Raw genomic sequence first — 18924 nt, 5'->3', positions numbered from 1 at the left:
GGGCCCACATTTTGAATGCCATGAAGCTCATAAAACGCGGAATTGACATCCAATTCTATTCAGACTTGGTACATCTCAATATTTCCATCAACAAAAGATCTGTTATAAAGATGGTAGAAATCTTACCAACTCTTCTGGTACCTCCCTCACACAGGGTTCAAGAGTTTGAAAAACAAAACACTCAAAGAAAAGAAAGCGAAATAAGCATCCAACTCTCTTCAAATGTTTCATACAAATATTCTTGCTAAAATAAGATCTGTTGTGAAGATGAAATGTATCTGCGAACCGCTTCTGGTATTTAGCCCACAAAGGGTCACAACTTTGAATACTTTAATCTGTAATAACATTCGACTCTTTACAACTCGCTATATCTAAATATTGTTTTTAACCAGAAATGTGATATAAATATGTGGTTTATCGGAATTTATGATTTCGCATATAAGTGGATATAAATGTTCATTTTCCTTCAAAACTTGCAGACACCGAAAATTTTATCTGTGTTAGATGAAATATAAAAATGGAGTAATTCGGTCAGCTATATCTGATATTAGGCATATTTTGCATATTTTGCATATAAAGTATAGGAAGTAGTCGATATATTCCAAATCTGGCACGTTTCAATATTTATATCAGCCTTAGGTCAGATGCGGATTGGTCAATATTGGCCAACTGCTTCGGAACCTCCTATGCAGAGGATCAACAGTTTGAATAATCGTAACTCAAGGTTTGGGGGTATACATCTATCGGAAAAACAGACTGCTACTGTTTTGCATGTTTTAACTGTATTAGATGAAGTGTGAAAAATGGAATACTTCGGTCGACTATATCTGGTACCTCACGTACATTTTAACATTGTCTAAAAATTATCACATAAAGGAAGGAAATAACCAAAGGGGTCCCAACGTGGCACGTAGCAATATTTATATCATATTTATATAGGTCCGATGGAGCCTACTCCATAGGGGGTCAACAATTTGAATAATCATAACAGAAGTCAAAATTTATTCAAACAATCGAACATTGACTGAGGGTAAACATCTGTCGTCAAAACCGAATGAAACTTTTTAACTTGTTTTTTTACCATTTTGCCAATTAGCTTTTTATACCCTACACCACAAGGTGGTCAGGGTATTATGTCTTTGTGCATTTGTTTGTAACAAAAGGAAACGAGATAGACCCAAAGTTCCTTTTGATGATCTGCATAGAATCACATTCTGAGTCGATTTTTGCATATCCGTCCGTCCGTCTGTCCATGTAATTTGTAAACAAAGTACAGATCGCAATTATTGCCCTATCCAGATGAAATTTTGCACAAATCATTTGTTTGGCCCAAGTACGAACCCTATTGAAATTGGAGATAATCGGTCAAAATTTAGGTATAGCTCCCATATATATCTTCGTCCGATTTGCTTTTTATTGTGCACCAAACGTGTAATATCAGCCCGAATAGTATGGAATTTTGCACATAAAACCCAATTAGGCCTGAAAACAACTATGCCAAATTTGATCGAAATCGGTTCGGATATAGCAATATCTCCCATATATATTGTTCATCCGATTTGTTATTTTTGTCCTTCGCAGCCGTAATATGCAATCTGTAACAACAATATTTGGGGAAATATATCAAATACAGCCCAGAAATACATGTACCAAATTTTATCGAGATCGGTTCAGATTTGGATATAGCTTCCATATATAACATCGTCCAATTTACTTTATATTGTGCACCAAACGTTTAATATTTGACCAAATGGGAATTTGGCACTTAGGACCGAATTTAGTCTAGAAGCTAGTATGTTAAATTTGGTGAAGATCGGTTCAGATATAGCTATAGCTCCCATATATACTGTTCATCCGATTTGTTATTTACCCACAGCCGTAATACACACTCCGTAACAACGATATTCAGGGAAATATATCAAATACAGCTCAGAAATATCTTTGCAAAATTTATGGAGATCGGTTCGGATTTGGATATAGCTCCCATATATATCTTTATCCGATTTCAAATTAATTATGCACCAAATGTGCAATACAAGTCCCAATTTAAATGATACAAATGCTTCGGCTTATTTAGTCCTTTGAACTTTAAATTACAATTATAATCATAGCGTGTATGATTGAATTCTCCCATAAAAACTTTTAATTTTTATGCGGAGCTCTACTAAATTAGCAAAGTGGTGAAGGGTATCATAAAGTCGGCCCCGCCCGATTTTAAGATTTTCTTTACTGGTTTTAATTAAGGGAGATTAATCTACCATTAACTCTCTCTCTCGTTCTCCCATATTACGAGACACTCATAAAGCTGACCTCCTTCTGTTTTCCTACAGATTTTACTGGTATTTTTAGTTTTGAATGGAACTCGTTCGAACACCGAGCCGATATTTTCAAAGGGCTTCTTTTCCCACCTGGCGGAGAGATTATGTTTAAAGCTATCAAAGCGCGAGAACTTTTTACCTAATGACACATTGTCACACTTTACTGCACATTATTTTTTCAATACAATTTAAGATTCAAAACAAACAGCTTTTTTACTTCCCAACAACATGCAAATTCCCGTCGTTAGTCAATGTAAATGGCAAAAGCCAGCAAAAAAAAAAAAAACTAATAAAGCAAATCCAATGATTGACATATGTGTAAACCTCAGTTGGCAGGTGACAATGTTGACTTCTATGATAGAAAAAAAGAAGAAGAAAAAAAGAACATCGAACAACATAAGGTATGGACCGCAGGTCAATCAGAGCAGAAAAAAATCATAACACTATCGAAGTGGTCGGGAAAAAAACTAAGAACAATGAAATATTATATAACAGCCGTTTTTGCCAACAGATATGACTATTTACAGATAGACAAATACAAAGAGCTGAGCGGAGTCTCTATCGACGAGCTGAGCAAAGACTTTGTCGACGAGCTGGGCAAAGTCTTTATACATGTGCTGAGCGAAGTCTCTATAGATGAGCTGAGCGAAGTCTCTATAGACGAGCTGAGCGAAGTCTCTATAGACGAGCTGAGCGAAGTCTCTATAGACGACCTGAGCGAAGTCTCTATAGACGACCTGAGCGAAGTCTCTATAGACGACCTGAGCGAAGTCTCTATAGACGACGTAAGCGGAGTCTCTATAGACGAGCCGAGCGAAGTCTCTATAGACGAGCCGAGCAAAGTCTCTATAGACGAGCCGAGCGAAGTCTCTATAGACGAGCTGAGTGAAGTCTCTATAGACGAGCTGAGTGAAGTCTCTATAGACGAGCTGAGCGAAGTCTCTATAGGCGAGCTGAGCAAAGTCTCTAGAGACGAGCTGAGCAAAGTCTCTAGAGACGAGCTGAGCAAAGTCTCTAGAGACGAGCTGAGCAAAGTCTCTAGAGACGAGCTGAGCAAAGTCTCTAGAGACGAGCTGAGCAAAGTCTCTAGAGACGAGCTGAGCAAAGTCTCTAGAGACGAGCTGAGCAAAGTCTCTAGAGACGAGCTGAGCAAAGTCTCTAGAGACGAGCTGAGCAAAGTCTCTAGAGACGAGCTGAGCAAAGTCTCTAGAGACGAACTGAACGAAGTTTCTATAGACGAGTTGAGTGAAGTCTCTATAGATGAGCTGAGCGAAGTCTCTATAGACAAGCTGAACAAAGTCTCCATAGACAACCTGAGCGAAGTCTCTATAGACGAGCTGAAATGAGTACTGAGAGGCCTAATGAAAGATAGTATTTATAGACGACCAGAAGATAGTCATCCTCTATTAAAATCGACCTATCAAGTCGAATTGTAACGTCTAAAAATTTTCATAGATAAGAAGTTTTTTCTTCAATTTCCCTTAATTATCATACTGACCATCCTTTTAGCCACTCTGTTCTCACACAAGCGGGCCGGCCAGTGATCAGCAAACACCTATACTGGAGATAGAATTTCGCACACCTTGCAAAAATCGCTAACACAAGTATGTCTATGTGTGTGTTGTGAATGCACGAGTTTTGTTTCTTCTTTCATGATTTGATACTTTTCTTGGGGAGAACCAAAAAAGAAACCTCTGCTGATACAACAAAGAACAAACACCATGGCAACAACAATGTCATGGCCCGTAAGGAAAGGTAACAAATTAAGAAGATTTTTAGCCGACATTTCAAATGGCCAGACAGGCAGCATTTCTTCCAAAAAACAGCAGCAACAACAACAACGACGACAATATAAGAAACATAAAAATGCAGCTGCCTTGACGATTTAAAGTGAAATTTGTCCGGTTCGAAGTTGTAGCAGTTGTTGTTTTTATGGGTTTGTTTCGATATATGCTGCTATTGAATATAGCATGAAATTTCAAACGGAAGTGATTTAGCAAAAAATGGCTTGCACGTTTCACTATTGAAAATAATTCATATTGAATTTTTCCCATCGAACAACGAGATTTCTTCTTAATCTGATTCGGCAAAATTTTTGAATTTTTTGCCACTCGATTTTCAATTTTCTATAGTGTATGGAGTATATGTACATATATTTTATGGCGTGTGATAAAATGTTTCAAATATGGCAGCAAACTTTTTGTTTTGTTTCACACAACATATTGGGGTATCAGAGGAACAAATATTTGGTCTGATCCAGAACCTGCAAGAATCTATTATTTTTGCAAGTGACAAAGTCTCCAAGCGGAGTCTCAGTAGACGAGCTGAGTCTCTATAGGCGAGCTGAGCGGAGTCTCTATAGACGAGCTGAGCGGAGTCTCTATAGACGAGCTGAGTGGAGTCTCTATAGACGAGCTGAGCGGAGTCTTTATAGATGAGCTGAGCGGAGTCTCAGTAGACGAGCTGAGTCTCTATAGAGGAGCTAAGCGGAGTCTTTATAGACGAGCTGAGCGGAGTCTTATAGACGAGCTGAGCGGAGTCTTTATAGACGAGCTGAGCGGAGTCTTTATAGACGAGCTGAGCGGAGTCTCTATAGACGAGCTGAGCGGAGTCTCTATAGACGAGCTGAGCGGAGTCTCTATAGACGAGCTAAGCGGAGTCTCTATAGTCAGCTCGTCTATTGAGACTCCCTGGCCCACCAGCTCGTCTATTGAGACTACCTGGCCCACCCGGCCGTCTACTGAGACTACCTGGCCCACCAGCTCGTCTACTGAGACTACATGGACCACTTGCTCGTCTATGGAGACTACATGGACCACCAGCTCGTCTATGGAGACTACATGGACCACCAGCTCGTCTATGGAGACTACCTGGCCCACCAGATCGTCTATTGAGACTCCCTGTCCCTCCAGCTCGTCTATTGAGACTATCTGGCCCACCAGCTCGTCTATTGAGATTATCTGGCCCACCAGCTCGTCTATTGAGACTCCCTGGTGCATCAGCTCGACCACTGGGACTCCCTGGGGCTTCAGCTGGGCTATGAAGACTCCCTGGCTCCCAGCTCGTCTATGTAGACTCTCCGGCACCAGCTCGTCTATTGAGACTATCTGACCCTTCAGCTCGCCTAGTGAGACTCCCTGGTGCTTCAGCTCGCCTGTGAAGACTCCCTGGCAACCAACTCGCATGTAAAGACTCCCTGGACAACACCTCGCCTATGAAGACTCCCTGGCCAACAGCTCGTCTACTGAGACTTTCGGCTCGTTTGTAGCGACTGCTTGTAATGTAGCTCGTTTATTGAGACTTCCTGGCATCGAGCTCGTCCATAAAGACTCCCTGGCCCTCCAGCTCACCTACAAAAAGTCTCTGGCCTTTCAGCTCGTCTCTTGAGGCTCCCTGGCATTCAGCTCGTCTATTGAGACTCCCTGACCTTTAGGTCGCATAGTGAGACTTCATAGCCTTCAGCTCAACTATTGAGACACCCTTCCGCTCAACTATAAAAAATTCCCTTGTAGTCTTTTTAAGTTATATCGTCCCATTCTAATATTCTATATTTTTACAAAAATGTCAGTATGTAGTTCGAAATTGTTGGCACTAGTTCAATTCTTTTACAAGCAATTTTGTTTAAATGGCTATAAATTATGGCAATACGTGACAAAAAAAGTTTGTGAATAGTTTACATATATCATATATACCAAGCAAAACAACAACAATAACAATTGTGAAAACAAAATTTTTTTCTCCGGCGCAATATGTGATTTGTTAACGACTTGGGTATAACATGACTTTCGCCAATTTTTGTTTTTGAAAAGTAAAAATTTTTAAGCGTCGAAATGTTAAGAATTTTTGGAACCAACTTTCATGGGGTCTCAAGTGTATCCCCAAGAGCCTCTAAAAATTTTATAGGTAAATATTTAAAATGCGGTTGAGAAAATTTTGGAGTTGGTTTATATAGTCTTGATTTACTGATGATAATTCAATTTTTATTTTCAAATGGAAAATTTTATATTCTAATACTTACGAATCAAGTTATATTTTGTAGCATCAAAAGTTGGCCTAACGTACCTGAAAGGAATAAAAAATTATATAGATTAAAAAGTTGTGTTGCAATCTGAAATATATCAATAGATGTTAATGTAAAGTTATAAAAATCACGAGGGTTCTCCAAAAGAATAGTGAAATTGTGGGAGATGTATAAGCACTTATATTTTTTTTTTATCAAAAGACATTATCTAGGGCAATCTACCAATATAAATGATAATTCCCAGATTTTTCTTGAAGGATAGCCCTTTGATGATGATTCTTCTCTGAATATTTCATTCATATTTTCGTTTCCCAAAAAAATTACCGGTTATGGCTTTGTTGTAAACTACCTCTCAAATATGATATATGGTCAAGGGTATGAGTGTGTGTTTTTATGATGATACCAATCTGGCTACCGGTCTACGCATGAAAGTCAAGATAACAACAAAACCCAAAAAAAGATGAAAAATAACTAGGGCCAAAAATCAAAATGCCAGACACACACGTAACACAGACCGTCCGTTCGTCCATCCATCCTTTCTTCCACCACGAAAACCATGGCGATTTTTTCCATTGAAAATCATCACATTTATCATAAATAAACTTTATCATTGCCAGTCATCAGCAGTGTCTTCATCGTCGTATGCTGGCAGCTGCCGATGCTGCAAAAAAAAAAAAACCAAGAAAACTTGAAACTGCACTAGGGCCAGGGACAATATCATCATTACGGTATTATAACCTCAAAAAATATTTATTTGAGTTTGTGTGCGTGGTGTTTCTGGCTGGTGTTGTATTGCTGCTAATATCAATTTGCCAAATTGATTTCATTCTTCTTCGTCGTTTTTCTAAAGTTTCATTCATGTTTTATTTACTGATATTGTTCTGTGTCCCCTCAATCAGTTAGAAAAAATTGCCTTGGCATGAAAGGAGTCATTTTTTTAAATACAATATTATAGTTATGAATAATAAGTTAGATTTGTTGTTCATAGCGAGATAGTCCTTAAAAATGAAAGAAAATTAATCATTAGGAAGGAAGTCCATATAAACAAGCTGCAGGCTAAGGAGATTTTATAAATGAGGTCAAGGGAAGGCCAGTGAGTCTCTGTAGACTAGCTGAAAGATCCGGGAGTCTCTATAGACGAGCTGGAGGTCAGGGAGTCTCCATAGACGAGCTGATAGGCCAAAGAGTCTTCATAGATGAGGTGGTGTCCACGGAGTTTCAATAGAGGAGCTTGAGGGCCAAGGAGTCTCAATAGACGAGCTGATGGCCAGGAAGTCTCAATAGACGAGGTGGTGGGTCATGGAGCTTCAATAGAGGAGCTAGTGGGCCAGGGAGTCTCAATAGAGGAGCTGGAGGGCCAGGGAGTCTCAATAGACAAACTAGTGGGACAGGGAGTCTCAATAGACGAACTAGTGGGACAGGGAGTCTCAATATACAAGCTGGGTGCCAGGGAGTCTCAATAGACGAGCTGGAGGGCCAGGGAGTCTCAATAGACGAGCTGGTGGGCCAGGAAGTCTCAATAGACGAGCTGGAGGGTCAGGAAGTCTTAATAGACGGGCTGGAGGGCCAGGAAGTCTCAATAGACGAGCTGGAGACGCAGGAAGTCTCAATAGACGAGCTGGAGACGCAGGAAGTCTCAATAGACGAGCTGGTGGGCCAGGAAGTCTCAATAGACGAGGTGGTGGGCCAGGGAGTCTCAATAGACGAGGTGGTGGGCCAGGGAGTCTCAATAGACGAGGTGGTGGGCCAGGGAGTCTCAATAGACGAGGTGGTGGGCCAGGGAGTCTCAATAGACGAGGTGGTGGGCCAGGGAGTCTCAATAGACGAGGTGGTGGGCCAGGGAGTCTCAATAGAAGAGCTGGAGGGCCAGGGAGTCTCAATAGACGAGGTGGTGGGCCAGGGAGTCTCAATAGACGAACTGGTGGGCCAGGGAGTCTCAATAGACGAACTGGTGGGCCAGGGAGTCTCAATAGACGAGCTGGAGGGTCAGGAAGTCTTAATAGACGGGCTGGAGGGCCAGGAAGTCTCAATAGACGAGCTGGAGAGCCAGGAAGTCTCAATATACAAGCTGGGTGCCAGGGAGTCTCAATAGACGAGCTGAAAGTTCAGGAAGCCAGGAAGAACTGAAAAGTCAGGGAGTCTAAATAGAAAAGCTGAAGATTCAGGGAGTCTTCATAGACGAGCTGAAAGGTCAGGGAGTTTCATTAGACAAGCTGAAGCAGCAGGGAGTCTCTATAGACGAGCTGAAGAAGCAGGGAGTCTCAATAGACGGACTAAAGCAGCAGGGGGACTCAATAAACGAGCTAGAAGCCAGAGAGTCTCAACAGGCGAGCTGAAAGTCAGGGAGTCTCAAACGGCGATCTGAGGGTCAGGGGGTCTCAATGCCAGGGAGTCTCTATAGACGAGCTGAAGCAGCAGGGAGCCTCTATAGACGAACTAAAGCAGCATTGAGCCTCAATAGACGAGCTGAAGCAGCAGGATGTATTCATAGGCGAACTGAAGCAGCGAGGAGCCTTCATAGATGAGCAGAAGCAGCGGGGATTCTTCATAGTCGAGCTGAAGGGCCAAGGAGTCTTTATAGACAAGCTTCCCGCCAGGTAGTCTTAGTAGACTAGTTGCCCCCCAGGCAGTTTTAATAGGCTAACTGCCTGCCAGGGATGCTTTTTACACAACTTGGCCGCCAGAGAGTCTTTATAGACGAGCTAAAGGCCCACCGAGTCTCTATAGCTGAGCTGTAGGGCCACCGAGTCTCTTTAGGTGAGCTGAAGACCCACCGAGTCTCGATAGGTGAGCTGAAGGCCCACCGAGTCTCGATAGGTGAGCTGAAGGCCCACCGAGTCTCGATAGGTGAGCTGAAGGCCTGCCGAGTCTCTATAGGTGAGCTGAAGGCCTGCCGAGTCTGGGAGAGAAATGGAGCCAAGAAAGAAATCGGGCTGGTTAAAAACTACGTCTAAAAATCCATTCGTGAAGTTGTTGCCTAGCTGCAGCCTGCAATGTATTGAAATTATCATAGTTTCCATTACCTGCTTATTACATCTTATTCGACTACCAAGCAAAGAAAAAGGGACACCTGTTTGCGACCCTATTAAAACCCCTCTAAACACCTGTTATGGACAATAATATATTTTAATCTTTATTAGGAATAGGTAGGCGAATTATTTTGAGAGATTATAGCCGTATTAGGCGTAGACCCAAAGATGTGTTACGTTTACCATTAAACGACAAGGAATCAAGAGAATGACACCAAGGTGTTTGTGAATGGATTACGAATCAGTAGTTACAGAAGAGTTCCAACCTCACTTTCCAAGCTGGCATTTAAGACACATAATAAAATTTCGGACTAACGAAAGTGTCTTTGCCAATGTTGAAATTGAGAAAATTTGGGTGAGCGTTCACAAAACCAACCTAGCAACAAAACAATTTTTGAGAATTTTTATGTTGGGCGCCATTAAAACACACATCTCTACTCAAAATCTTACCACCAGATACGAGAAAGTCTAGTCATCTCAGTTTCAAGCCGTTTGATTTTTTTTCAATGGAATGTGTTGATGATGTTGGCAGAAAATTTTATGAATTATTTCGAGAAATGCTTACGATTTTTACGTTTGAAACAAAAGAAGATACTTAAGAGCGACATTAAAAAGGTATTAAACGCTACATATGGGTGAATCCATTATTGCTTAGGATTTAAAAAGGGATAAAACTATTAGAAGAATTTTGTAATCCAAAAGAGATAAAAAACAAAAAACATTGGAAAGAGAACATCAGATTGCACAGGTCTCATTTCAGACGATATGCAATGAAAAAGTTGGTAACTTCTTCGACCTCATCCGAAATGATGCTGACGTACAAACAGAAACGCCGACCTACATAGAGAACCATCTCAACAGACCAATCCCGGAGTGTCCCATATGTGAGAAAGCGGAGATACTCAACAGAAAAAAAAATAATACCTAAAACCCATAATTATCATGCACAATAACAACAAAAAAACGTTGCAAGTCTGGAGACAAATACAATAGCAACAATAACAACATTAACCAAAACAACAAAAGCAAGCTCCCAAAAAAATGAAAAAAAATCCAAGCTGGAAATCGTTAAGTGTTCGCATCCATCCATAAAGAATCTGACTAAAGGATGGCAGCATCACCAACCAACCAACCAACACCAGCTGCTGCTGCTGCAATGGCAAGCAGAAAAAAGTCTCAAATTTAGTCCAAGGTAAGCAACTTTTTTTCGAAGATGTTCTAGAGAAAGAGAGAGAGATGAAGAGCTTAGGTTACAGTGGGAGAAATTATGTGAAAGTTTGATATAAGGTAGAACATTGTGGTGGAGGATAAATAAAATACTTGCGAAAAAGTTGAATCGCATCCTTAAGGGGATAGAAGGACCTTATGCCAAGTTAAGACAATCGCTGCGACGCACAATGGGGTGAGATGCTCAAAAACGGAGATTAATTCAGGCAAGCACCCTATCGGGATGATGTTAAAAATGGGACATATCGGTCCACGTTTCGGTATAGCCCCCATATAGCGTTACTTTCTGATTTTCGGTATTTTGAATGTTCCGACAACAATTTTAAACCAAATCGTTTGTAACTTGACATTTTAAGTTCTGAGTCAATATAATCTCTTTATACTAAAAATTTTCAAGATTGCTCTAATATTTTGTATAGGCCCTATATTACTGTACCTCCTAATATTTGGTTTCGAACATGGTACAATAAGGAGGTAGAACAGCTTCGTAAAACTACAGAAATACAACCCTGAGGCTATGCCCGCTTCCAGTCAGAATTATTCAAAATTATAGGCAACGAGTTGTTTTCATGTATTTGATATTTTTTTGTTAATTTTTAAATTGAATCAAATAGCGCGAAAGATGAATGAAATGCCTGGATGTTCTCTCAAGAATATGATCCTAAGAGTTCAGTCTTTCAATTCCCTGGCAAATCTGGTTAATATTATTAATGCGCGCCCCGCAATTTAAGTTTCTTCCAATCATTGTTTTTCAAAATATTTTGTTTTTATTTTTCAAAACAACAAATAACAACACAAAATTGGCAGAAGTCGGGCACACTTAGAAAAAAATTGTAATCAGCTGGGAGCTCTACCTTACCTTTTTATTGTACCATGGTTTCGACCGCAATTCTAAACTCACTTGAAATTTGCAGTTCTGAACTGGCTGAATCTCTCTCTACTAAATTTTGTAAAGGTAGGTCCACTATTGAATATTGATCATATATAAGAACCGTTGTATTATTTTAAAATTTTAGATATTTTAAGAATGTCTCCCTACAAAATTGTGTGCACTCTTATATGTAGGCCCAGTATAACTGTACTTCCTAATTTAAGGTATTTTGAGTGTTTTAGACAGAGTTTTTTTTACCGACGTATAATTAGGTTTTTGCTTTCTCAGTGGATAACAACTACAAAAATTGCCAATATAGATCCACCCTTTAACAAAGGAGTCTGTAGCTCCCAAATGGGGTTGGATCCCCAAAAAACAGATATTAATTCGAAGAAAGCCTTTCCTTGCTCCAATAGGAGGTATATATAATTTGATACGGCAACAACGTACCTCATCAAAATAATGGTTTTAAACCCTTTGGACATTTGGAGTGGATCCATCTGACTGGCTGTCTAGCTAGTGCGCACGATAAATCTCGAAGGGAGTATCCGAATTGGTCCAATCTTGGTACATTTTAATATTATTATCAAACTTCGACCGAATTCAGGGATGGCAATATCGGTGCACTCCTTCAGGTACACCCCCCCCCCCTTCAAAAGACCTAAATGTAAGGATAAACCGATTTTTCCCCAACTTCGCAAATCTTAATATTTGCATCAGCACTAGGTCAGGTGCGAAAATAGACAATATCGGTTCACTCTTTTTGGTACCTCCCCCGCTAAGGGTAAATTTTTTGAATAATTATAGCTCTTATAAAATGTCATGTGAGAGTCCGATTGTCATCAAATTACACACATCCCATTATTTTTAGTAACCCAAGGTCTGGTCCGCGAAGATGGAATATATCGGTCAACTCCTTTTGGTACCCACCCCGACAAAGGGTCAACATTTTAAATGTCCATGAAGATCTTAAAACGCGAAATTAACATCCGATTCCATTCATAAGATTTGTTATAAAGATGGTAAAGATTGATTGGTCAAAGTTTTAAATAAACAAAACTATTATAAAATCTGAAATAAGCATCCGGTTCTCTTCATACTACTACTAACACAAGATCTGCTGTCCACTCCTTCTAGTACCTCCCCCACAAAGGTTTCAAAATTTGAATATCCATGAAGCTTATAAAATGCGAAATTAACATCCATTCAGACTTGGCACATCTCAATATTTCTATCAACACAAGATCCGTTATATAAAATCTGTCTGTTGAGATCGAACCATTTCTTCGGATACCTCCCCCACATAGGGTTTAAAATTTTAAAAAAAGAAAGAAAGCGAAGAAGAAACTTTGAATTTCAAATTTTACATATACACGCATTTTTGCTTATACAAGGGCTGTTATGAAGACTATATATACATATCTGCGAACCCCTTCTGAATATGGAGTTCATGATTTCGCATAAAATTGTATATAAATGTTCGATTTTCTTGTTATTTTGCCCATACCAATATTTTTGTCAGTATTCCACGAAGTATTTAACGATGTCCGTTCGTCTGTGGAAATCTCTCTAGCTTTCGAACGAAATTAAGTAGGTTGATAAAATTTTACTCAAATGTGTGTTAGGTCTGGAAGACTTTTGGTATTGAATTGTTTGGTATAACTGTACCGAGATATTTAAAGTTTTTTGGGTGTTTCAGTCACAAATTGACCGAATTGATTTGCTGTACATAATGGGAAAACGTTCTTCTTATTATGTAAGGAACATAGAACTGTCAATATAGGTCTAAGTTGTGGTATAGTCCTCCTCCAGATATTTGGTATTTTGATAATTTATGTCACACTTTTCATCATAATTGTTTTAAATTTGGTATTATAGCTATTATATCTTATGACAGAAAGTTGCTCATACAGGTCTACGTCTTCGCACTTCCCCATATTCGGTATTTTTATATGTTGATGATTTTAGCGACATTATTCACCGGAATTATTTAAAATTTCGCATTTAAATTTCTTAATGGTAGTACCCATCTGTGACAGAAAATTGCCTATGCAGGTCCACATCTTCGTATAGCTCCCATATAACGATAATACTCTACATTTTGTAGTTTTATGATTTCAGAAGTATTTTTTTACCGTTTTTTTTTTTTTTTTTTTTTTTTTGTAAATTTGTAAACTTCTCCCAGATGGCTGAGGTTTGATAGTTAAATTCAATATTTCAAAAATCTATTTAATATTGACTTTGTCTTAATTTTTACCAGTGTTTCCTCTATCAGTCAAAATGATGAATTACATTTCACATTTGTGGCCAAAATAAAATGCGTTTTACAATTCAAAAGGGTTTCCTATGACGTATTCGCATATATTTGTATATATGTCAACGTATGAAGATACAGCCTAAAAGTATTCATTATACTAAGTGTAGTCGAGCATAACATTTTAAAATATATGAAAGCGATAATAAAATTAAAAAAAAAGAAAAAACAGCCCTATTTTTTTCTTGTAAGGTGGTAAAATTAAGTTGTGCTGGATCCGAACCAAATAATGTTAAAAATCCTTAAAGAGGTAAGCAAAAGCTATAGACGGACGGGCGGACCATAAGAGATATATTGATGCAGTATAAGTATATAAGTTTAGTATAAGTATAATTATATATTGATGTAGTATAAGTGTATAATAATTTCGAAAAAATAGCATTCAAAATTTTGATTCGACAATTATCCAAAATCCTGGGCTTCTTACTCTAAGCTTCTGCAAAGCCTAAAATTTTTTATCCACCTCATCACTAAATATTATCGGAAAATCTCTAAAAAATATTGTACCCTATTCTGACGCCAACCCTGAATATATGCAACAATTTTGATAGTATCGGGCAATAATTGCGACTTGCAGAACTAGATCGACTCAACTCATTTTTATACCCTACACCACAAGGTGGTTAAGGTATTATGTCTTTGTGCATTTGTTTGTAACAGGCAAAAGGAAACGAGAAAGACCCATAGTTCCTTTTGATGATCTGCATAGAATCACATTCTTAGTCGATTTATGCATGTCCGTCCGTCCGTCTGTCCATGTATTTTTGTAAACAAAGTACAGTTCGCATTTATTGCCCTATCCAGATGAAATTTTGCACAAATCATTTGTTTGGCCCAAGGACGAACCCTATTGAAATTGGAGATAATCGGTCAAAATTTAGATATAGCTCCCATATATATCTTCGTCCGATTTGCCTTTTATTGAGCACCAAACGTATAATATCAGCTCGAATAGTATGGTATTTTGCACATACAACCAAATTAGGCCTGAAAATAAGTATGCCGAATCGAAATCGGTTCAGATATAGCTATAGCTCCCATATATTTTGTTTATCCGATTTGTTATTTTTGTCCTCCGCAGCGGTAATATCCACTCTGTAACAACAATATTTGAGAAGATATATCAAATACAGCTCAGAAATACATTTGCTAAATTTCATCGAGATCGGTTCAGATTTGGATATAGCTCCCATACATAACTTCGTCCGATTTACCTTTTATTGTGCACCAAACGTCTAATATTTGTCCAAATGGGATGGAATTCGGCACTTACCACCGAATTGAGTCTAGAAGCTAGTATGTCAAATTTGGAGAAGATCGGTTCAGATATAGCTATAGCTCCCATATATATTGTTCATCCGATTTGTTATATTTGTTACCCACAGCCGTAATATGCACTTCGTAACAACGATATTCAGGGAAATATATGAAATACAGCACGGAGATATCTTTGCTAATTCTTATCAAGATCGGTTCAGATTTGGATATAGCTCCCACATATATAACTTCGTCCGATTTACTTTTTATTGTACACCAAACGTCTAATATTTGGAATTTGGCACATGCGACCGAATTGAGTCTAGAAGCTAGTATGCCAAATTTGGTGAAGATCGGTTCAGATATAGTTATAGCTCCCATATATATCTTTATCTGATTTCAAATTAATTTAAAAGATACAAATGCTTCGGCATATTTAGTCCTTTGAACTTTAAATTATATTTACATTCATAGTGCGAATGTTATGCGAAGCTCTACTTAATTAGCAAAGTGGTTAGGGTACCATAAAGTCGGCCCCGTCCGAATTTAAGACTTTCTTTACTGGTTTTATTATGATTATGATAATCAATATTTCGGGGAATTACAAACAAACTCCTAGGCCAATTCAAACTTATAATCAAACCTTTTCACAGAGTAGTAAAGGGTATGATTAATTTAGTTATTCAATAATGGAAGGTTTTTGTTAAATAAGGCTCATGGGAAGTAAGTTAAATGCAAATGAACCCAAGAATATATTCTTTTATTAAAAGATTATTATAAGATCTTCATCCAAAAGAAGTCTTATAAAAAATCTTCATAAAAGTTAAACATTTTTATAGAAATAATTTACCTCATAGAACAAGAAAGGATCATCTAATTTCTGCAAACTTGGCAAATTATAATATTTGGATGAGTGATAGGTCAAAAAAGGATAATTTCGGTTTACTCAATCAAGTACCTTTCCCTCAAAGGGGTAAAAGTTTGAATAATTATAACTCTTATAAAATGTGAAATAAAAGTTTGATAGTCTTCAATATATTCTTATTACATATCTTTATATCTGGTGTGAATATGGAATGTATCGGAGCACTCCCACTGGTATCTTTCCCACAGAGGGTAAACAATTTGGCTACTCATAACCCTTATAAGATGCGAAACAGGTCAGTGTTTCTCTGTAAACAAAGTATATCTCATGTTTTACTAAACTCGTGATCTGATGTGAATAAATGGGCCGTGTCGGTCCACGTTTTCTTATAGTCTCCATATAAAGGTACCTCCCGATATTCGGTATTTTCATGACATTTAGCGACATTATTTACAGGAATTATTTCAAATTTCGAATTTGAAGTTTGTAATGAGTCCTACAGTCTAAAACAAAAAATTTTGTACGAAGGTCCACGTCTTCGTATAGCCCCCCTATATAGGTAACTCCCGATATTCGGTATTTTGATGATTTTAGTAACATTATTCGCCGGAATCGTTTCAAATTTCGTATTCGGAAAATATTAATGGGTACTACAACATATGGCAATAAATTTCGTATGCAGGTCCACGACTTTGTATAGCCCCCATATGACGGTACATCCCGATAGTCGGTATTTTCATAATTTTTTGTGACATTATTCACCGGAATTGTAACAAATTTCGTATTTAAAGTTCGTAAAGGGTACTACAGCCTATGACAAAAAATTTCGTATGCATCTTCACGTTTTCGTATATCCCCTATATAACGATACCTCCCGATATTTGGTATTTTCATGATTTTAGCGACATCATTCACTGGAATTGTTTCAAATTACGTATTTGAAGTTCGTAATAGGAACTACTGCACATGACAAAAAAAATCGTATGCGGGTCTACGTCTTCGTATAGTACCCATATAACGGTTTTCATTTAAGTGGTAGTTTTCGGAATTTTTTTGAAATTGGTAAAGTTTCTTCCAAATGGTGGAGGATTTTATAAGTTCGGCCCATATTAATGGCCTTCTTTCCAAATGCTGTATTTTCGTAAATATCCCATATAACGGTGCCTCCCGATATTCGATTTCAATAGAACTGTTTCTATGACTATGACATTTCTTAAGCAGGTCCATGTCTTCGTATAGTCGCAATATAACGGTTTTGGCAGAGGGTATTAAAAGTTCGGAACGGCAGAACTTAGCTGCTTTTTGAATTGTTGTTTTTTTTAAGATTTGTATCACAGTTTTGTTATTATGACCAGGCCCATCAAAACAATTAAAATCTATTGTTATGTCAAACAATTGAAAGCCCAAATTTCAATAAAATATAAAATTTGGTTGACAATAGGAGCTAAAATTTAATTTGTGGCAATTTTCCCAATATCTCAATATGAAAAGGATGTGTAATTGAGTTTGGACCACAATTTAGTTAACTCCTCGATACATTGGTCAAGACCACTTTTGGCATATGAATAGTCGTATCTCGATGAGATAAAAAGAACGAACGAACACTTTGGTTCGTTTTCTATCCGTTTATCAATTATCATCTATATTCCCATCAATACCGCAATTATAAACCAATTCTCACGACATTTGCAATATGGGTGGGTGCTGTCTAGAATATAAGTCTTTTGTTCTTGCTGATCACAAAGGGGGTGGATATGGACAAGAAACATAGTATAGTTATATAGGATTGAAGAAAACTGGGACTTTGGTCCGGCCAATCTTCGTACTTTTCGTTTATGTTCATTCGTACACACCTCGATCAGAACGATTCGTTGATTAAGCGGCCTGATGTTGATTTTCACAAGAATTTTTTATTATTAAATGTTACACAATTTTTTTTATATATTTTAGCATTTAAATATATCATCTGCAATCACCATTAAAAATATTTCTATTTTAATATTTTCTTATTTTTTTAATTAAAAAAATTTTAACGATAAAACCTTAAATGACCGTTTCTTTTCTATTGAAACTTCATATTTTTTTTGCCAAGACAGGCAGGCAGAGCACTTGAAAGAAATATTAACTTTTATGGCTCATAAATTTCACTGCACCGTAATTAAGTAAATCCGTTTACATTCGCCACTTACACCTGGATTTTGTTCTGTAATTTTATTTATTGGTTGCTTTTGGTGTTGTTGCAATTTGTTTTTCTTCTCTTGATGGCACAGAACACAGAAAAGAAACACTCTTTTGGTTTAGCACTCATAAATCTATCACAGATATCAGCTCATATTCATGCCACATGCGGCATAATTATTGCACTGCACTGTTTTGCTCTGTGGCAGGGCAGGCAGCATGCAAATCACAATTAATTTGTGGCACAATAGCCGTGGTGGTAGTAGCAGCAGCAGTTCCTTATTGCAACCAAAATGGAAATATTTATGGACACTTGGCTGTTGGCCAATGGGCAAACCCAACCACGAAATGCAATATATTTCACTTATTTTTTTCTTTTTTTGTTGTTGTAATATTTACAAATACAATTTACATTAATTTATTGTGATTTTTACACGAGTCGAGTGAATTTGAAATTTTTGAAACACACACACACACTTGCACGAAAATAAAAACATCAACGCATTACCGGCCATCCGCCGAAAAGAACATGCCGGAGACGCTGTATGGGATTTTTCTGTTTCTGTGATGAAGGCGCAATTTTTTCTGTTTGTTTTTATTATTTTTTTTATTTTGTTTTGCTCCGCACAGCAACAGCGACTGACTGCACCAAACGACCGGTACTCAGTGCAGAAGACGACTACGACAGTGATGTTGTCTTGCCTGTTTGCCTGCCGTTCATGATAGTGTTGTGGCGGCGTTGCCACAGGGATTTGAATGGAAGTAAACGGAAAGTATTTTCATAAAATCCCCAATGTTGAAATAATGGTAAATAAATTCAACTAATTTCTAATCGGGCGCCATT

The 18924-nt window shown here is 38.0% G+C and overlaps 1 protein-coding gene across 6 annotated transcripts in view; it reads right to left on the bottom strand.

Annotated features, from left to right (window-relative positions):
- Positions 1-18924, bottom strand: part of LOC101891252 (extracellular sulfatase SULF-1 homolog) — a 346652-nt gene that overhangs the window by 67005 nt on the left and 260723 nt on the right. The window contains exon 4 of one of the 6 annotated variants that reach the window (XM_059119416.1): positions 6337-6380. The exons of the other annotated variants lie outside the window; for them this stretch is intronic. The gene's annotated coding sequence lies outside the window, so the exon portion shown is untranslated. The remainder of the gene's footprint in view (positions 1-6336; positions 6381-18924) is intronic. 6 annotated transcript variants of the gene reach the window in all.

Source organism: Musca domestica, unplaced genomic scaffold, assembly GCF_030504385.1.
Source record: "Musca domestica strain aabys unplaced genomic scaffold, Musca_domestica.polishedcontigs.V.1.1 146, whole genome shotgun sequence".
NCBI lineage: Eukaryota > Metazoa > Arthropoda > Insecta > Diptera > Muscidae > Musca > Musca domestica.
Note: the sequence above shows the minus strand (reverse complement) of the source record. Positions and strands in the feature narration are given on the sequence as shown.